The sequence below is a fragment of the Tiliqua scincoides genome, chromosome 8 (genome assembly GCF_035046505.1).
Source record: "Tiliqua scincoides isolate rTilSci1 chromosome 8, rTilSci1.hap2, whole genome shotgun sequence".
Taxonomy (NCBI): domain Eukaryota; kingdom Metazoa; phylum Chordata; class Lepidosauria; order Squamata; family Scincidae; genus Tiliqua; species Tiliqua scincoides.
Window position 1 is genome coordinate 41,778,046 of NC_089828.1, and position 17,813 is coordinate 41,795,858.

General features: G+C 45.4%; 1 pseudogene; it reads right to left on the reverse strand.

The window, feature by feature from the left end:
• Window positions 1-14,118: 14,118 nt before the first annotated feature.
• On the reverse strand, window positions 14,119-14,235 carry LOC136659827 (5S ribosomal RNA; annotated as a pseudogene).
• Between the last annotated feature and the right edge of the window lie 3,578 nt (window positions 14,236-17,813).

A 17,813-nucleotide genomic window follows, 5' to 3' on the forward strand; every position in this document is an offset into this window, starting at 1 on the left:
CTTGCAGTCTTAAGAAATTTTCAAGCTTTATAACTTACGGGGTATAAACTCCAAGTCCACTGGATTAAAATATGGGTTTAATGTTCATGGTGAGTAAATATATTTAAGAATGTTAAGTGCTTCTTAAATATTGCAGGTCTCAGATATCTGAAGTTTATCATATGTGGCTCTTACATTAAGCAAGTCTGGCCACCCCTGTTACTTGCAAGTATTATGGCCCTCTGCCTCAGCAAAGGTTTTATGCCCAACCTGGCCAGCTCTTGCCTTGATTGGTGCATCCTTCGTCCAGTCATGCCTCCTTGTCTTGGTCCAGCATCCCGCTGCCAAAATGGCCCACCTGCCCTGTTGCTCAGACCAGATTATCCCTGTTATTGGCTTCCCAGATCCAGCATATGAGCTTCTTGACCTTCCCCTCCAAAGCTGGCTGTGGCCTAGACTTGCCTTACCTTGCTGCTCTCATAGACTACTACTGTCCATCAAAATTGCTCCACCTGTGCCAACAGTTCTTGTCCCCTCCCCCAGCATGCTGTCCCCTGTGCCTGACACTCCTCTCCAATGACCTGCGTGATGCCTCCTCTTTCATCCTTCAATAGCCACCTTGTCCATGAAACCTTTTGGCACAACTCCCTACCCCAGTGGTTCCCAAACTCTGAGCCGTGGCTCCCTGGGGTGCTGCAGAATCCTCACAAAAAACCTGCTGCCTTATACAACATATAGCAGTGGTCTTCAACCTTTTTTGTGCTGTGAGCCCCTAAATGAAGTATGAGGCTGGGGACCCACCATTGACCCCACCCCAGGACCCAACCATCCAGCCCCTGTTACAGCCTACTCTGTGCCCCTACAGGACTCAGTGGAGAAGGCTGTTTTTGAACTTAACTGTTTTGCTCATCAAAATAATACATCCCCTTGACTTTTATCTCAGTACTGGATGGCCTACTGCAGAATAACAGAATGGCATGCAGCAGAGAGCAAAGTCGAACTGGAACAAAGCTCAGCGACAATCGTACGTATGCAAGCAGTGCATGAATACTTTCACATGGGGAATGTTGGCCTGTATGCAACCCTTTGCCCCCCCATACTGCACTATGCCACCTCAACCATATGACTTGGCATTATTGGCAGCCGTTTTGGTTCCCCAAACTTGCCACAACCCCACAAATATGGCTTTGTGACCCCAAGGTTGAAGAACACTGATGTATAGGATAGTAACCCTAATGGGGAGTCACAGCCAATGGCCTAGCAGGTCAAGGGAGCTGCCAGTGTTTGGGAACCACTGCCCTAGCCTAATCCTTTCCTAATCACGTGTCCTTGAAATAAACGTGATGGGTTTTGTTTTTTTTACCTGCCACCTCCTATTCCTTGGTTGTCTCCCTTGTCTAGATTATGAGCCCCTTGGGTCATGGTCCTGCCCTCTTGTTACACGCAGCATATGTAGATGGTACTATAGTTTGGAGGACTCTTGGAATCTGAAGTGCTGCCTCATGGTTGAAAGTTGGAGAGAAAGGAAGGTTGACCTTTCCCAGCTATGAAAAGAGTGGTGAGGTGTAATGCTGTTGTGGCAGTTGGGAGACACCAGGCCTGTAGTGACCAAGCCAGCTAGTGCAGCCAGATGGACTCAGCGAAGCAGGGAGGGAGGAAGACTGGGGAAAGTTAACTTACTAATGTAGGGAAATGTCTTCATGTGTCACTGGAGACTAACTGTGTCAGGTTGCAGCAAAAAATTTAAAAGGGTTTGATCCCAATCCTAACCATGTCTACTCAGAAGTAAGTCCCATTATAGTCAATGGGACTTGCTCCCAGGAAAGTGTGGATAGGATTGCAACCTTTGGCTCACAGTTTGCTTCCTCCAGAGTCTGTTTACCTGGCTAGCTGAGCAAAGAGTTACTTTTCCAAGTAGTGTACCTCTTATATTTAGCAGGAAGAGAGTAACTGTCCCTCTTCATCCCAGCACAGTGTCTTCTAGTAGCTGTTGCTGGTGATGTTCTGCATCTTTTTAGATTGTGAGCCCTTTTGGGACAGGAAGCCATTTAGTTATTTTCTCTATTAACTTCTCTGAACTCTTTGTTGAAAAGCAGTATATAAATGTTAACAAAATAATGAGAGCCTGGCTGGCTCTGATGGAGCAGCCATTTGTTCTAGTAGGGGCCCCCTGGATGCTCTGCAAGTGGCTTGCCAGAGGCAATAGTCCTTGCTGCCTTGTATCCCAGGTATGCTTTTGTTTTGTTTGTCTCCTGGCTAATAGCCACCAATAAATCTTAATCTGTGATCTCAGCTCAGGGAGTTTAAGCCCACCTGGCAAACATGACATTTTGTTGGAAATGAGGGGGAGGAGGAAACCCCTTTGTGCTAGTGTGTGTGATGAGGCTTGGATTTATTGCTACCTGAATGCCTGTCCCATACAAGAGTGCTGAGAAAAGCCAAGCTTCTTTATACTGAGGACTTAGGACTGGATCTTAATAAAGACTTGGAGAGACACCCAGATGAGCATTGTTAATTTCAGTTATTTCCAAATCCACCAAATATCTTAACTACAAAATGCAGTACATAGGTGAACAAAGTTTAGAAGTGTCACTAAATGGGTAAATTGAGCAATTAATGTGACTAAAATAACTGGGCACTTAATATTTTAGTATGTCAGGCTATGATGTACCATGAAATTACTCTCTGTGGGTTGGGGGGATTCCCTAGAACAAATAGTCCTGATGTACTTCCTTCACCAATTCGACCCCAAGTGATGTATCTTGGCCTAAATGCAGTTGACCAAAGCTCTCCCTTTCCAGGAGGCTGAAAAATGAGGAAACTAAGTTGGGACTGCAACAAAACGACTTAACTGAAGTGGCAGAGTAGTGTTTGGTGATGGGAATGTTTGTCAACAGGTCCCCTTTTGAGGTGTGGAATTGGCCTGTTATCTCAAAATGGCCCCTTGGTCAGCAATGGCTTGTTGACTAGAGGAGGCATTAAATGGTCGACCTAACGGGTGCGTACGTACAATCCTTCAAATGGCCACAAGATGGCACTGCTGAAGTATTTAATGGTGCTCAACCTCACCTTGTACCATTATAATGAAGACATAGGAGACTTGTGATGTAAAACAGGGTGCCCTCAAGAACTCATGGCACCTGAAGCCAACTGTTACCTCTCTCTTACCTGGAGAGGCACAGGTGTTACTCCTCACACTCCCTGGAGACACTCAAGCCCACCAATCTCTTCCATTTCCCTTTCCAAGAGGTGTGATTTTTTTTTTTTGGTGGTTTTGTTTTTGGCAGATTTTGTTGACGAGAGTGAGAAATGCAGAAAGTGGTGTCGTGTGTTTTTATTTCAAGGGTGCATTTTTATACATTTATAATTGCTTTAAAAGTGTACTAGGTAGTATCGGTTATACACACACACACACAGAGAGAGAGAGAGAGAGAGAGAGAGAAACAGAGAGACAGCCTCCTTGGCCCTCAAAAGTCCAAAAACCTTAGAGAAAATTGCTTCTGGTTTATTGTGAAACCAGAAGTGATGTTTAAATAGGGCTACCATATGTACCAGTTTGACCAGGATTGTCCTGGTTTAGCAACATTGTCCCAGTGGCCCGCCTGGTTTGAAATTCTGTCCCAGTTTGCCCACCAAGGAAGGGAACAGATACATTGTTAAGCAAGCATGAGCACCAGGGAGAGATGGAGGGAGAGGAGGAAGAAGCTGCAGGGGAGGGTTGGGGTACAGGCACATTCAAAGGTGCAAATGCATGCATGGTTTGCGTTCCATGTGGCACACCAAAGGGCCAAGGCACTGCAGCCTCCTGGCACCGCACTACTCTCTCTTGCCCATGAGTAATCCCATTGAGCCCCATCAGGAGTCCTGGGCAAGTGCACACAGGACCGGCGGCCCCACCTTTTGAATAAAATGGTTTACTTTGCACACACCCCCCCCCCCAGAGCTGCTCTGCGTTCTCTCTGGTATATCTCTTTCCCCCTCTCCAGTGTTGTCTGCCAGTCTCTCTCTCTCTCTCTCTGCTTGAGTTCCTCTTTGACTCTCCCTAGTCTCCCCCCCCCAGTAGGTCTGAAGGGTGCGGGGGGGGGAGCACCACAGCTTGGACCTTGGCATTGCCTGAGGCAGGCAGGCTCTTGTTTGGCACCAAACCCAAATGCCTCCCTCCAGAGTGGCAAGAGGCAAGGTGAGTGCCACACCTCAGTACTGGGGGCACTTCCAGCCATTTCTACCCTTGGAGCACAGCTGCCTTCTGCCCTTACCCTGCTTGCTGCCTGCTGACACTCCAGGCTTGGCACCCTCTTTACACTTGACAACAAACCAGGGGGGGGGCAGGGGGGTGAGGGGAGAGATGACTGTGAGAAACTCCTGCAAACCTCAAGAGAAATGCACCCACAGCCCCAGGAGCAGACAGCCCCCTTCCCAAACATGCTATCCCCCAAGTCATAACCCCCTCATATGCCCCTCTTGGTGGAACAAGGTTACCTTTCCCATCTCTCCCTCTCTCTGTAACCTGCTTGCTAAATAAATTCACTTGGAGCCCAATCCTATGCATGTCTACTCAGAAGCAAGTCCCATTATAGTCAAAGAGGCTTACTCCTATGTAAGTGTGGATAGGATTACAGCCTTGGTAGAACCCTTTTCTCCCCCTCCCCCCCTGCTTTTTTTTTACACCCCCTCACCAGGTGCCCTGCCTGGTGATATTCCAATTGGTCCCAGTTTCAATTCTAAAAATTATGATAAATCTACATTTATCAGCATGGGGTCCTGGAATGGCGTACTATATGGTCTCCGGAGGCCCACTGTATATGCTGCTTTTCAACAGCAGTAGTTCACAAAGCAGTTTACATAGTAAAATAAATCAGTAAATGGCATCTTGGCATTTAGATGGGGATAAGGTCTGCTGGTGGCAGGTTGCATTAGCTTAGAGTTCCTTGAGCTTTGGCAGGAATATTTGCTGTATTTTATTGGCAGTAGAGCTTGATATTCTGCTGCAAGTTGAGTTACAGTAGTTCTAGCTGTCCACTATCCACTACTTAGTTTTATTTTATTCTGTTGAGAAAGCTCTGCAGAGTTAGGGCGAAACTTCCGGATAAGATCTAGACTTTGTGACTGTTAGGCTAGAACTCGAAAATGAATCTTTAGGTGGAAATCAGTAAATGAATCTCTGTCCTCAAAGGGCTCATAATAATAGTATTGTCAACCCAGAAGAGACATCACCGAGAGCCACTGGAAAGGATGCCATGCTGGGATGAAGAAGAACAGTTGCTCTCCCCCCGCCACATATAAGAAGACACCATTTGGAAAGATGCCTCTGCCCAGTTAGCCCTAGCATGCACTGAAGCTTCATTTGCCCTTTGCATTAGTTTTCACCCACCCACAAACAGCCCAGTGCGCTCAATATTTCCTTTGGCTCCTTGAAGTGACTTCCACTGAAGACCTGCTCCCTAAGGAGTACATTTTTCTCCTAAGTTCTCCCCCCCCCACACACACACACACCTGCTACTCTGTCTCCTTTCAGGAGCTTCCCTCCCACACCACTTAGCTGCCCTCCCCCCCCCCCACCCTCGCCCTTGTTATGAATTCTTAATACCTAGGGCTTGCACTTAGTGATCAATTGATTGTTTGGCGGTTGGATTAAATTTGCATATGAATCAGACCAGTCTTTCAAGGAGGCATGTATGAGTCACAGGTGGAAATGGCTTAGAGATGAAGCATTTCCTCATGTGCAAGTGAGTCCCTTCTCAGGTGGCTCTTGCCACCTGCAGGTTTTATAAGTTTTTTTATCTAAAAAAATTTTTTCCCAATCTGTTGTCTTAAATTAATGAAAAAGGTATTTCACCTAATCAGTGAATTGGCAAGATGCTGTAGCCCTCATAAAGACTATTAGGGTTTCCAAATCCCTTGGGGGGGGCTCCTCTAGGGAAGGTTTTTTCAGCCTTGTCATTTCTCTTATACCTCTTCATACCCTTCTCCCCTTGTCCCCACAGTCCCTGGCTGCAAAGAATACATGTGCAGAAATCCATGTGGCAGTTTCCATTTTCCACCACGTTAAGATGCGAAACTCGTATTTATTTCCTTATCCTGTGCATTTCATACCATGGAATATTCAAGTACTGTATCTCTTTACCACTTATCACCCTCCTAAACTGAGTTTGGATTCTTCCACATGGGTTTCTGAACATGTGCTTGCAAAACCCACAAGGTTTTTAATATCCATGAGTTTGGTAGGTGAAACAGCATCCTAGACTGGTTCCCGGCAGAGCCCTTCTTCACCGTCGCTTCTCTTGCTGGTCAGGCCTTTAAAGTGCAGCCATTTCCTCCCCCTTGCTTGTGGCAGGCATGAGAGAAATGTGCAAAAATGCGAAACGCTTGAACGGTAGTCTGAGCAGTGGCGCAGCATGGTAAGTATTGCAGGAACCACAACGTGCAATGCAAGAGCCCCCTCCCACTGGGGCAGCAACAGCAACGTGCAGGTGCTTGCCATATCTATGTTCCCTGCACGTTGCCATCTGTATCTGGAATGGCTCCGAAGGCGAGTGGGGAGCTACTTACATGGTGCGTTGAGGCGCCTGCAGTACTTACTCTGCTGCAACCGCCTCTGTGCCACCCTGTGGTTGAGGGGGAAGGCCGGTGGGCAAACAAGCAGATGTTCCCCGGTTTGCTGTTCTCTTTAGTAATGAAGAGTGTGGCATGCAGCCTCCCTGCTCATTTTTTAAAATGGCCAGCTTGTCAGCGCACGCAACTGTAACAGCTGGTGAGTACATTCCCAGGTGTACAACCAGCATTCTTCACCTGGCATGCCAACAGTTGCCTAGCAGTGAGGATAGACAGTAGCAACCACAGTAAGTGATGGCATCATAAACTAGCCATGGGACCATTTGGCAGGCAAGACTTGAGAAATAAGAATATACTGTATGCAATGTTGGACAGGCAGGGTGTTGAACAAGATGACTTTGTGGGTTCCTTTCAACTATGATTCTATTATTCTGTGTTTCTGTTAAACTAGGGTGCAATGAAGCACTTCTGATTTTCAGGGGACTCAAAGTTTGATTTCTTTTCTTTAAAATGGTGTATGCTGTGTCACATAGTGCACTTGTATATGTTCATGGTTTATATGCAGCACAGTTGTCGTCTTTGTAGTGAAATTGAAACAGTATCCTGGAGTTAGCAGAATATGCAGTAATGGTGATACCAATAGTGAACAAAGCAGTGGTTGGGGGGACCCTGGGCCCTCAGGTGCCTGGCCACAAGGGGGTGTCAGAGGGGCCATTGACATGCAGGGGGCACTCCCCATCCATGGTGCTCTGGGTGGGTGCAATGCTTGTCACTGGAAGCGGCAAGCACTGTGAATTGGACTCCACATGCCCTCCTTTGCCTCTGTATGGCTCCAAAAGAGAGCCTTTCCAGAAAGCAGGGGGCATTCAGGTATGGGATGAAATGTCACCATTTCCCCTTGCCCCAGGTGGCTCCCATTTGCCATTGGGTGATGCGTCATTTGGTTAGGTCAATTGTTGTTGCATATGTGTACTTAAAGTCAAATACAGACTCAGTAGTTGCTCTCCCACTGGTGAACATGACTACACCAGTGCTCCTTGAGTAGCGCGCCCTCAGGAGGTAGGCCATCTATCATTTAGGATGATTAATTTTTCATCTGAAAGATGCCTTTTTAAGCACGAAATTGCAGCATTTGTAAGAGTGCTGCCAATGATTAATTTAAACATGCTTAGAGCTGGTTGGCTGGGTGCACATGCATGCATGTGTGTGCGTGAGAAAGCTTTCAGTATGGCTCGGCAGCTTGTGGTGGGTGAAGACATCCCAAATCTGTCATTTCTGGGTTTCTTTTCCCAGATAAAAATAAGGTAAAGTGTGTGCAGGGGAGGGGAAGAACAGAATTTTGGCTTCTACCTCTGGAAAACACACCAGAGAAACCCCTTAAAAACTTGTAGGCCTCAGCATTCCTAGAGAGATTAATCAACCAATGTTTTAGCTGCCTAAGCAGCAAAAGCAAGTATGAATTGATGAGGTTGCCAGTTGGTTGTTCTCAAAGGCTGCAGTGGTATAACTAGAGCAACTGACATCCAGGGGCACAAAGAATTTTAATACCCCCCCATACGACAAAATCCTGAGGTAACTGTGGTGACGCAATGATGTCGCAGCAAATTATTGCTGGGTTACTGTGTGCTTGGGAAAGTTGCACACAGCACTGAGCAGCCAACAGCTTTTTTCCCCTTTTGGTTTTCTCAAAAAGCAAGGGGGGGAAGCACAAGTCAAGCTTGTTTAGTCAAGCAATTAGGTCATGAAGTGAACATTCAGTCCAATCTATTGCCTTTGTTGTGTGAATAGACACTCCCTGACAGACACTAGCTGGCTGCAGAGGCTACTGGAGATAGATTGCCTCTTTTTTGCATTAAGAGCCTCTTTGTTGTGTAAACAGACACTCTGCTGCAGGCTATGGGAGATGCAGTTGCTTCATTAAGAGCCTCTTTATTGTGCTTTGACCACTGGCATATATGCAGTCAGTCCTTAAGCGAATGGTTGTTAAGCAGCACGTACCTGTAAATATTAGGAAAAAAACATTTCAAAGGCTTGCGGGGATGCCCTACCCCTGAGTCAGACTGCCAGGAAGAGCATATTTGCCATTTGTCCAGCCTCCAGGCATCACTGAGGTATACCTAGGGCGTGTTCCAGGCTATTTTGCGCCCTCCACAAGGCTGTTTGCACACGAAAAAAAAAATTGCCAACCATTTTCAAAAATATGTCTTGTATAAAAAATGAAAAGCACAAAACTTGAAACTGTTAAATCTTTAATTGCAAGAATAAGTAACACAGGTTGGCCCTCGGTTTCCATGGGGATCTGTTTGTGTGCTATAACGGTTTCTTTTGTATTTGAGAAAGATAATCAAATTTGGTTATATAGGTTAGTCCTCCTTATCTATTTGACTTAATGTGGTCCCAGCCTGCATCTGGAGGGCCTCACCAAACCTTGATGTGACCGTGTCTTCTGGTTGCATCCGGGAGGTGTTCTGAAGCTTCTGAGGGGCATTTCTGGTTTGATGAAAGAAGTCCAGAAGGAAGTCCAGAAAGAAGTCCAGAAGGACTTCTGAGTCACGGGGAGGCCACTTGCGACCTCCCCGCGCATCAGAACACTTCCTGGATGCGACTCAAAGACACTTCCAGTCGTGCTCAGGAGGTTTGGTGAGGTCCCTCAGATGCAAGTCAGGACCCACCTTAAGTCAAATCCATGAGTCCTGAACCCACTGGTAAGAAGGACCAACTTGATTATCTTTCTCAAATACAAATACAAAAGAGAATGTTATAGCACACAAAGGGGGGGGCAGGAGCTATGGCCTGGAGGTTAACAGCCCAATTCTATCCACACTTTCCTGAGAGTAAGCCCCATTGACTCTAATGGGACTTACTTTTGAGTAGACACGCATAGGATTGGGCTGGAAGCTGTTGCCATGCCATGCCAGGGAGTAACTCTGGCTGTTCTTTGGAAGAGAGACCAACACAGCTGATAAGCCATTGTGAGAGAATGGAGCCACCAGGAGTCCCTGTTGCTGCTGATCACCAGGCCCTGAGAGGGCAAAGGAGTCACTTCAATAAGCTGCAAGATGGAGGTGTGTGGAGGTCACCTGCCATGAATGAATAACACCTGGCTGATTTGTGGCTGCTCCTGCTGAAAGCTCAGACAGCATGTGTCAGCAAAGAATGCTGACCACACAGCAAAGGAAGACATCTGGAAATGAGTACTATGAGTTTGTCATAGAACATTAATTGTAAAAACTCAATGTGTTAAAAAAAAAAAAAGAGTTTGGTGACAGCCTGTCTGTGTGAACTGCCTTGGATCTGTAAGGCTCTCATTCATTGTGAGAGTCAGTGAGATGGTGGTATAGAAATCCTGTATAACAGCAGCAGCAGCAGCATTTGAATAATACTGTGATGTTGATGTATGTATGTGTTATGTATGCCATGGTATGTGTCTTCAAATAACAAATATAAATTGTCAGTTGCATTTTTTACATGGATTAATCTGTATAAATCTGTGCTCCTCAAAGGTCAGTACTCTGCGCCTCTCTGAGGTCTGCACTCTAGACAGCTGCCTAGTTGGCCTAATGGTAACATCTTTCCTCAGTTATGGCAGGCGAGGCACATTTTCAGCTAGGGAGCCCCTGACAAGGAAGTATAGAAGAGAAGAACGTTCTCTGCATTCCAGGGCTTTTTCACATTGAAAGCCACGCTGGTCCCTTCTCTTGCACTGCCAGTCATCGGCTGGCAGACTTCCTGACTCTGCAGGAATACCAGGAGCCCTTGCAGCAAAGAGGGCAGGAGTTTCCCCCTGAGGCTTTGCTCCTTAGAGTGTAGGGAACTTAATGGTGTGCCCATATCATATGATTCCCCATTTCAACTTTCAGTGTTCTTCCCCATGTTCTGTATCTCTGTTCTTCAATCAAGGAAGTGGAGTTCCCCCAACATGAAACATTTTTTGATAGGATGTACTTTCCCAACCCTGGTGTCTTGCAAGAATGTTACCCAAGAATTAAATGAAGTGGAGTCTCACTGCTGCAACCCTCTGACCAAACCAATCACTGTGCACAATTCAGCCAGCACTCAATACGTGCCTCTGTTTTGCACTTCTGAAGTTTTAGAGAAGTGTAAGAGGAACCGGGAGGGGCACTTCTCCACAGAGGACAAGGAGTAGGGGGATATGATGCAAAAAGCGGGCATTCTACCTGCTAAAATTTCTATCTGTTTTTGTACACTGGAAAGACAAACCTTGCAAACTGCCCCCCAGGTCACGTTGTGTATGTACAGTATTGGGTATTTAATAATAAGTTCAATAATGTTCAATAAGTCAATAATGGTTTTGAACCTCTGTGTTGTTGCAGGGTTCAAGAAAGCAAGACTCTGTACTTAAGGGTGATCGTTTGCAGGCTTTATTTCGTTGCAAGCAATGGGCATCTCATGGCTCTAATGTCTCAAAGCATGAGAGCAATTTCCCAATGTTAACTGGATCCTTTATACCATTCTGGGTCCTTTGTTTGAAAATCTGAATTTCCCATTGGCTGAAGTTTGACATCATAGATGGGGCTAACTCTTAATAGGCTATAGATAACTTTAGAGACACCTGATAGGCTTGTTTCAGGTTACAGTTCCCATAAAAGGTAAAATTAAACATATTGTATTACAAAGTTTTCAAGAACAGCAGGGGTTGCTATAATATCATTTTATCCAGTACTGACCCAGTACTGACCCTTACTTGCATCCATCAATCCAATTAGGGGCTTCCTTGACAGGTCTCCATACCATCCTCATTAAAGAGATAACAAAAAGTTATCTCTCTCTGCATGCTTTTCTCCTATGCTAATGTCAACATAGAAACACCTGTGAAGCCTTCCTGCAATGTTAAAGCTTTTGTCTGTTCTTAAGACTTTTCTAAAATCAAGCAGCAAAGGTTGCTTAAGACTTACTTCTAATGACTACTATGTCCCCATATATGTTGGTTACACTTTAGGGCAGGGGTGCTCAAACTTTCAACTTTAGGGATGCTGGACCTTTAACAAGTGTATAGAAGAGAGAATTTCAGCAGGTGCAACTTGTCATCCCACAGATGACAAGCTGCACCTGCTGAAATTATCGCTCCTACACAATTTTAAAGGTCCAGGGTCCCTAAAGTTGAAAGTTTGAGCACTCCTGCTTTAGGGCAAAGACTATTTTACTTAAATGTGCCTATATGTGTCTTTTCCTTTGAAAGCATGGAAGAATAACAGTTTAAAATTATAAATGAACATAAGCATACTGTCCTTGCTAAAACGGGTATACTTCTGCCAAGTTGGGGCCTATCTGCTCCTTACCTAGCAATCTTATCTATTTGCATGCCAAGGTGTTTACACCTAAGCAGCTCTGTGAGAATACAATTTTGCCTTTAAATGAAGTCAAACAGCTTCTTCTATTCTGTGTTTTTCTATACTTTTGCAGTGTGGCTTTTGCTTTTAAAATGATTCTTTGCTTATACTTATACCAGTGACTATCCAGTGACTATCCAGTGACTTTACAGTCTAGGGTCAAGGGTCACCATGCCTCAGTGTCATCTGTCTATTGGCCTTTGTCTAGTCTTCTCAAACGATCATGTGAAGGAAGGAAGCATGTTTAGTGAATCTAGTAAGACTTCTTCTGTCCATCTTAACGGCCACTCTTTTACCTCTTCTGTGCAGGCTGTTCAATGTAAAATAGACAGGCCATCCCATTCAGGGCGTAGCTAAGCCATCTGCCCTCCCCAGCACAAAAATTTTTAACACTCCCAAGTCAAATTTAACATACACAGGCACACCTCGGGGTCCAGGAGGTGGTCTGAAGCTCCCAAGAATCAAGGAAAAAGCAGCCTCTTGTCTAGAAGTTTGGCACAAAGAATGACACAAAGAATCTTTGAAGATGGGCACTTCCTGTTATAAGAAAAAAGTTTCCAGTTTTGTCATCTAGGGATGCTTCCAAACTTTTCAAGTGAGTTTCTTCTCAAACTGCAGAGCTCCAAATTACACAGCTTTGTTTCCATAGTAGAACGGATACAACAGGAATCCTCTGTGGATTTTTTTTTTAAACAGTTCTAAATCTTGGACAGAGTGTTACGTTATGTGTGTTCAATTTGCTGCAGCCTTCAGTCCCTTCAGTTCATTGTTCTTCCCCATGCTATTACTGATTTACATGAATGCGTACATAAAACACTGCAAAAAAAGCAATGTTAATGTGATAGTATGCATGACTGTGTGAAGATTTTTTTTGCATGGTTTTACCAAAGTGCAGAAGTGTATGTATGCATAAGTTAAACAATGCACAAAAAGAATCTTTGTGAATCATCTTTGAAATCATACAAGCTGTCATGTGGAGATTGTTTTTATTACAGTGTTTTACCAATGAGCACAAGTGAAATTTTGAAAGAAATCTGTGAAATCAAGCTTGAAATCAAGCGGTCAAGCTGTCATATGAAGATTGTTTTTATTACAGTGTTTTACCAATGAGCACATGTGCATAGGTAACTCAGGGGAGGGGGAATGCGAACAAACAGCAGGAACAAAGTTTGAGGCAAACTGCACCAAGTTAAGAACATAAGAACAGCCCCACTGGATCAGGCCATAGGCCCATCTAGTCCAGCTTCCTGTATCTCATAGCGGCCCACCAAATGCCCAATTTGCCCAAGTTCTAATTCTGCAATTTTAATTTTAGAAATTCTAACTAAACCAAAATTCAAGAAAAGTGAAAAGCAGGGCAGACTGAACCAAAGGAATAACAAAGGCACTAAAATGTAGAAATCTTGTCATCCCTCCTAATTCCCTGCAAAAAAAAAAAAAAAAAAAAATTCAACCTTAGCTGCCTTTGGAACTTCCTACCACTGGGAAAAGTGGGGAGATGCAAAATGATGCTGCATTGCGAGCAGACGCCTTAATGGGTGTGAAGGGAAAGGGTGCTGTTAGGCAATTGGGAAATTCAATAAAGTGAATTTTCCAAGCACAAATCATGGAGGAAGTTAAAGTGATAATGGAAAGCTGGACCACTTTAGAGGAGCAGAATGTAAATAATTCAGGGGTAGGGAGGGGAGGAGGATGCTGTAGCAGTCCAGGACTTCCTGTAAGGCAGTCAAGATGAAAGAAACAGCCGCTGTTGCAATATTCATAACTCTTGGAAAGCAAAGCTGAAAGAGGCTACCGTGTATTTATTTTGTTAACTGCACTAAAGGATCTTGGGGATGTAGCTGCTGGAACACAGCGGCTATTGATTGTGGGGCAGCTCGAGATTGCTGGGGAGGTGAGAGATGTCATTTCTGCAGGGGGATGGGTTGGTTTCGTGATGGGAAAAGGAATGGCAGTCAATTGATCAATGGCTTTGCTTGAGAAAATCGTCATCTGACCTTACTGGTTCTCCCAGCTAAAATGGTGTTAGTTGCCCAAGGTGAGTTTCTTGACTGAGTGAGGATTTGAACTCAGTTCTCCCTGAACTAGTTTGACACTAACTGCTGCATCTTAAACAATAATTGTGACACGTGGTCTTTTCTCAGAACAATTCGAATCTTGGGACTTCTGAGTCTCCCTCGCAGGGCGGTTGTAAAGCTATGGTTGGCAACCTCCAGTCTCGAAAGACTATGGTATAAGCCTACAGCACCCGGTATTCCCAGGCGGTCTCCCATCCAAGTACTAACCAGGCCTGACCCTGCTTAGCTTCCAAGATCAAACAAGATCAGGCATGTGCAGGGTAACAGTTGTAAAGATTGCTGAGAAAATGTCTGGCAAGCGCTTTAGACACTTGAAATGCAAATTGTTGAAAATTCTTCACTTCCCTGAGCAGTGAGAAGTTCCAGGAGTTTTCAGTTTCTTTATTGGAGACTTACTGAGCTCTTAGTAATATCTGCTCCCACCAAGTGAAGAAAAAGTTGCCTCTGTCCAGCTGCCATCGTTGGCTTGAACTAGTGGGCCCCCCACATATGTGGCCGGCTTCTGATGCCACCCCTGCTAAATCTGAGTGGCATCATGGAAAGTTGTTGCTTCTTGCTCTAAACTAGGAAAATAGATCAGAAGTCTCCTCAGCCTGGCTGGAGTTCAGGGATATGGGTGAAAGTGTCAGCTTTTTTCCAAAATTTCCCAGAGAAGTGAAGGAAGCTGTAAACACAACTGTTTGCATTATCTACAAGCCTTTTATCAGAGCCTAAGGCCTTGGGACAGGCTAAATTAAGCACCAAAACATACTGTTTTCAAGTGAAATGAGGAGGAAGTCATAGTGGAACTAGAGACTGAGGGAGTGGTAGTGAGGCCCAGCAGATTGATACAAAGGGCAGGCGGTGAAGAGTTCTCCCAATCTCATTTGCTGGTTGCTGTGCTACAACATTTAGGACGCAATCCTAACCCCTTATGTCAGCGCTTTCCAGCACTGACATAAGGGCAGTGCAGCTCCAAGGTAAGGGAACAAACATTCCCTTACTTTGAGGAGGCCTCCCTGAGTGACACCCAACTGCAGGATGCAGCACATGTCCCATTGGCACCACTATGCCAGTGCTGGAAAGCACTGACATAAGGGATTAGGACTGCGCCCTCAGTTTCCTACATGTGACAGAGAGTGCGCTAGAGACTCAAAATACAGTATTTGCTTTATTTACCAATATATACTAGAAGGATGAAACTGTTGCTCAGTGGCAGGGTTCCTATTTTGCATACAGAAGATCCAACTCTGGTATCTCCAGGTAGAATGGGGAAGGGTACACGGAATTTCTTGGAGATGCACTGGAGATGCACTGCCATGTGATACTGAGATAGATGGGAAACAGAAAGTCTATGTCCCCAGGCAGCAGATCCTCCACCCCAGTGTTTCTCAAACTGGACCCACTAGATGAGTTGCGAGCCAATTTCAGGTGGGTCCCATTCATGTCAATATTTAATATTTAAAATATTAGACTTTATGCTACCATGGCATGTGACTGCACTGGGGAAATGTTACAGATCTGTACTTTGAACAGGTTACTCTATATATGCGTTTAACAATGATAGTAAATGGGACTTACTCCTGGGTAAGTGTGGGTAGGATTGCAGCCTAGGATTGTTAAAAAATTTCCTGCTTGATGATGTCACTTCCAGTCATGACATCACTTCCAGTGGGTCCTGACAGATTCTCATTCTGAAAAGTGGATCCTGGTGCTAAAACTGTGAGAACCACTGCTCTACCAAGTCAGAACCACCAAATCAGATCAGCAGAGAGACAGAGAGAGAGACTTCACCCAAAGGTGCTTTACTTCCAGCTAACTTACTGGTAATCATCTCTTAAGCCAACATCTCTCATCCATGTTGAGAGATGTATTTCAAAGTGGCAGAAAGTGGATGCAGTGATCTTTTATTTAGACTGAGCAGGAGACACAGGCAAGATTTGATCAGTCGAGGCAAAAACTGAAGGTCCATTTTTGGATGGTGATATAATTTTGGCTGTTTGGATTAGAATGAATGGGCCTCCAGATGTGGGGTTAGAACTGTCTGTTCTAGTGGCTGACTGCTGGTATTCATTTGCAACTTTTTAGATTGTGAGCCCTTTTGGGACAGGGAGCCATTAGATATTTGATTTTCTCTGTAAACCGCTTTGTGAACTTTTAGTTGAAAAGCGGTATATAAATCCTGTTGTTGTTGTTGTTGTTGACAACTTGATGGCCGATCAGCGATTTAGCAAAAGAGCACAGTCCTACTGGTGCACTCAGCTGGCATAAGTCCCTTGCGCTGGCCCAGGAGTGTCACAAATGTGTTGTAAGGCACATTTGCGCCTCCTTATGAGCCAGGGAGGCCAACGTGAGGACACATGCTGGCCTCCGAACACCAGATCCCAGCCAGCCAAGGGTGAGTTTGCACTGGCCTAGGAAGGCCAGTGCAAGGGGGTGGGGAGGGGAGGGGGACCAGAATGAGGGCTTTTGGGACTGGGGGAGGGCAGGTGGGCAGACTGGGCCTGGGAGGGGTGGGACTGACCTGGGCAACCTAGGTTGTATCCTAACCCGCCTCCTGAGTAGCCCAGCATTATACCAGGCAGCTCGGATCTGTGCCAGCACTGTTGCTACTACATGGAGTAAAGGTAAATAAATCCCCTTACTCCGAGTTGCGCAGCAACCACCTCCTACCCTGTGGTGAATACCTGTTGCAGCGCAGGATAATACAAACAGGACCTTGGTAGCCACTGTTTTGGCATCCACTGATTTGACTCACCTCTGATACCGAGGTCCACCTTTAAATGCTTTGTAACAAGGAAAAAAGCATCAAAATCCAATGTTCTACCTTTGCACTGTTAAATAATTATTATTTCATTCCATTAGATTCCATTATTCATTCCATTTAGTAGCTGAATACAGTATAGCGTCTATACCAATGCATTCTGGGGTGACAATGGATGAGCAAGAAACCTGGAAGTGGGTCTTTAAAGCTATTTTCCCATTGATTTGGTATCCACTGGTTTTTTTATCCACTGGGGATTCCGGAATGTGTGGAGGGTGGTCCTGGGGGTGGGTGGGCAGGCGGGGAGCAGTCTGTAGGGTTGGGATCCAGCAGTTATGCCGGATCCCAACCCCATTCCCTGAACAGCGCGGAGTGGCTTGAAGCTGCTCCGTTCTCCTCATACTTGTGCCACCTCTTGAGGAGTCTGAGGTGCAGGTTCCGAGGAGTCTGAGGAGACGCATTGGGGCTGTGATGGCTTACCCAGGGGTAAGGGGAAGAGTTTCCCCTTACCTCCAGCTGAGCCACTTCTGGCCCCAATCTTGTGCTGGATACAGTGCAGGCCTCCCTGCCTGCCTGTTCCAGCACAAGACAGGATTGCACTGTTAATGATCCTTTGTCCAGCTTTTGGAATTTGACACCCATCAGAGTTTGGGGGAGGGACTAAGACTAAAGAGTGTTGGAAGTGAACTGAGCAGAGACAGGGAGCTGTGAGCCTCGTGAAATACTGAAGCATCCTTGGGCCATCATAGGGCTCCATTTTCACAACCTCATTCAATGGGAACATACAAGTTGGCATTGTCCCTAGAATTTCCCACCACTTGTGAACAGGGAGAACATTATATTCAAATTGCCCCCCCCCCCGGAAATGCATTTTGAGAATCTTTTGGGGGGGTTAGTTTTTTCTACCTCCACAATCACTATCACAATGTTGTCAACAAGTCAGTCAACCCCTTTTGTTTTTAAGCAAAGAGAGTTCTGTCTTTGGCAAAGATGCAGTTGTGCCTTAATTGCTGTGATGGCTTTGCCTCCTGAAGTCTCCCCTGATGGGAATTTAATATCAGTATGTTAATGTTCTTTGATTATCTTCATGATTGAGAATATCTCTGTGGC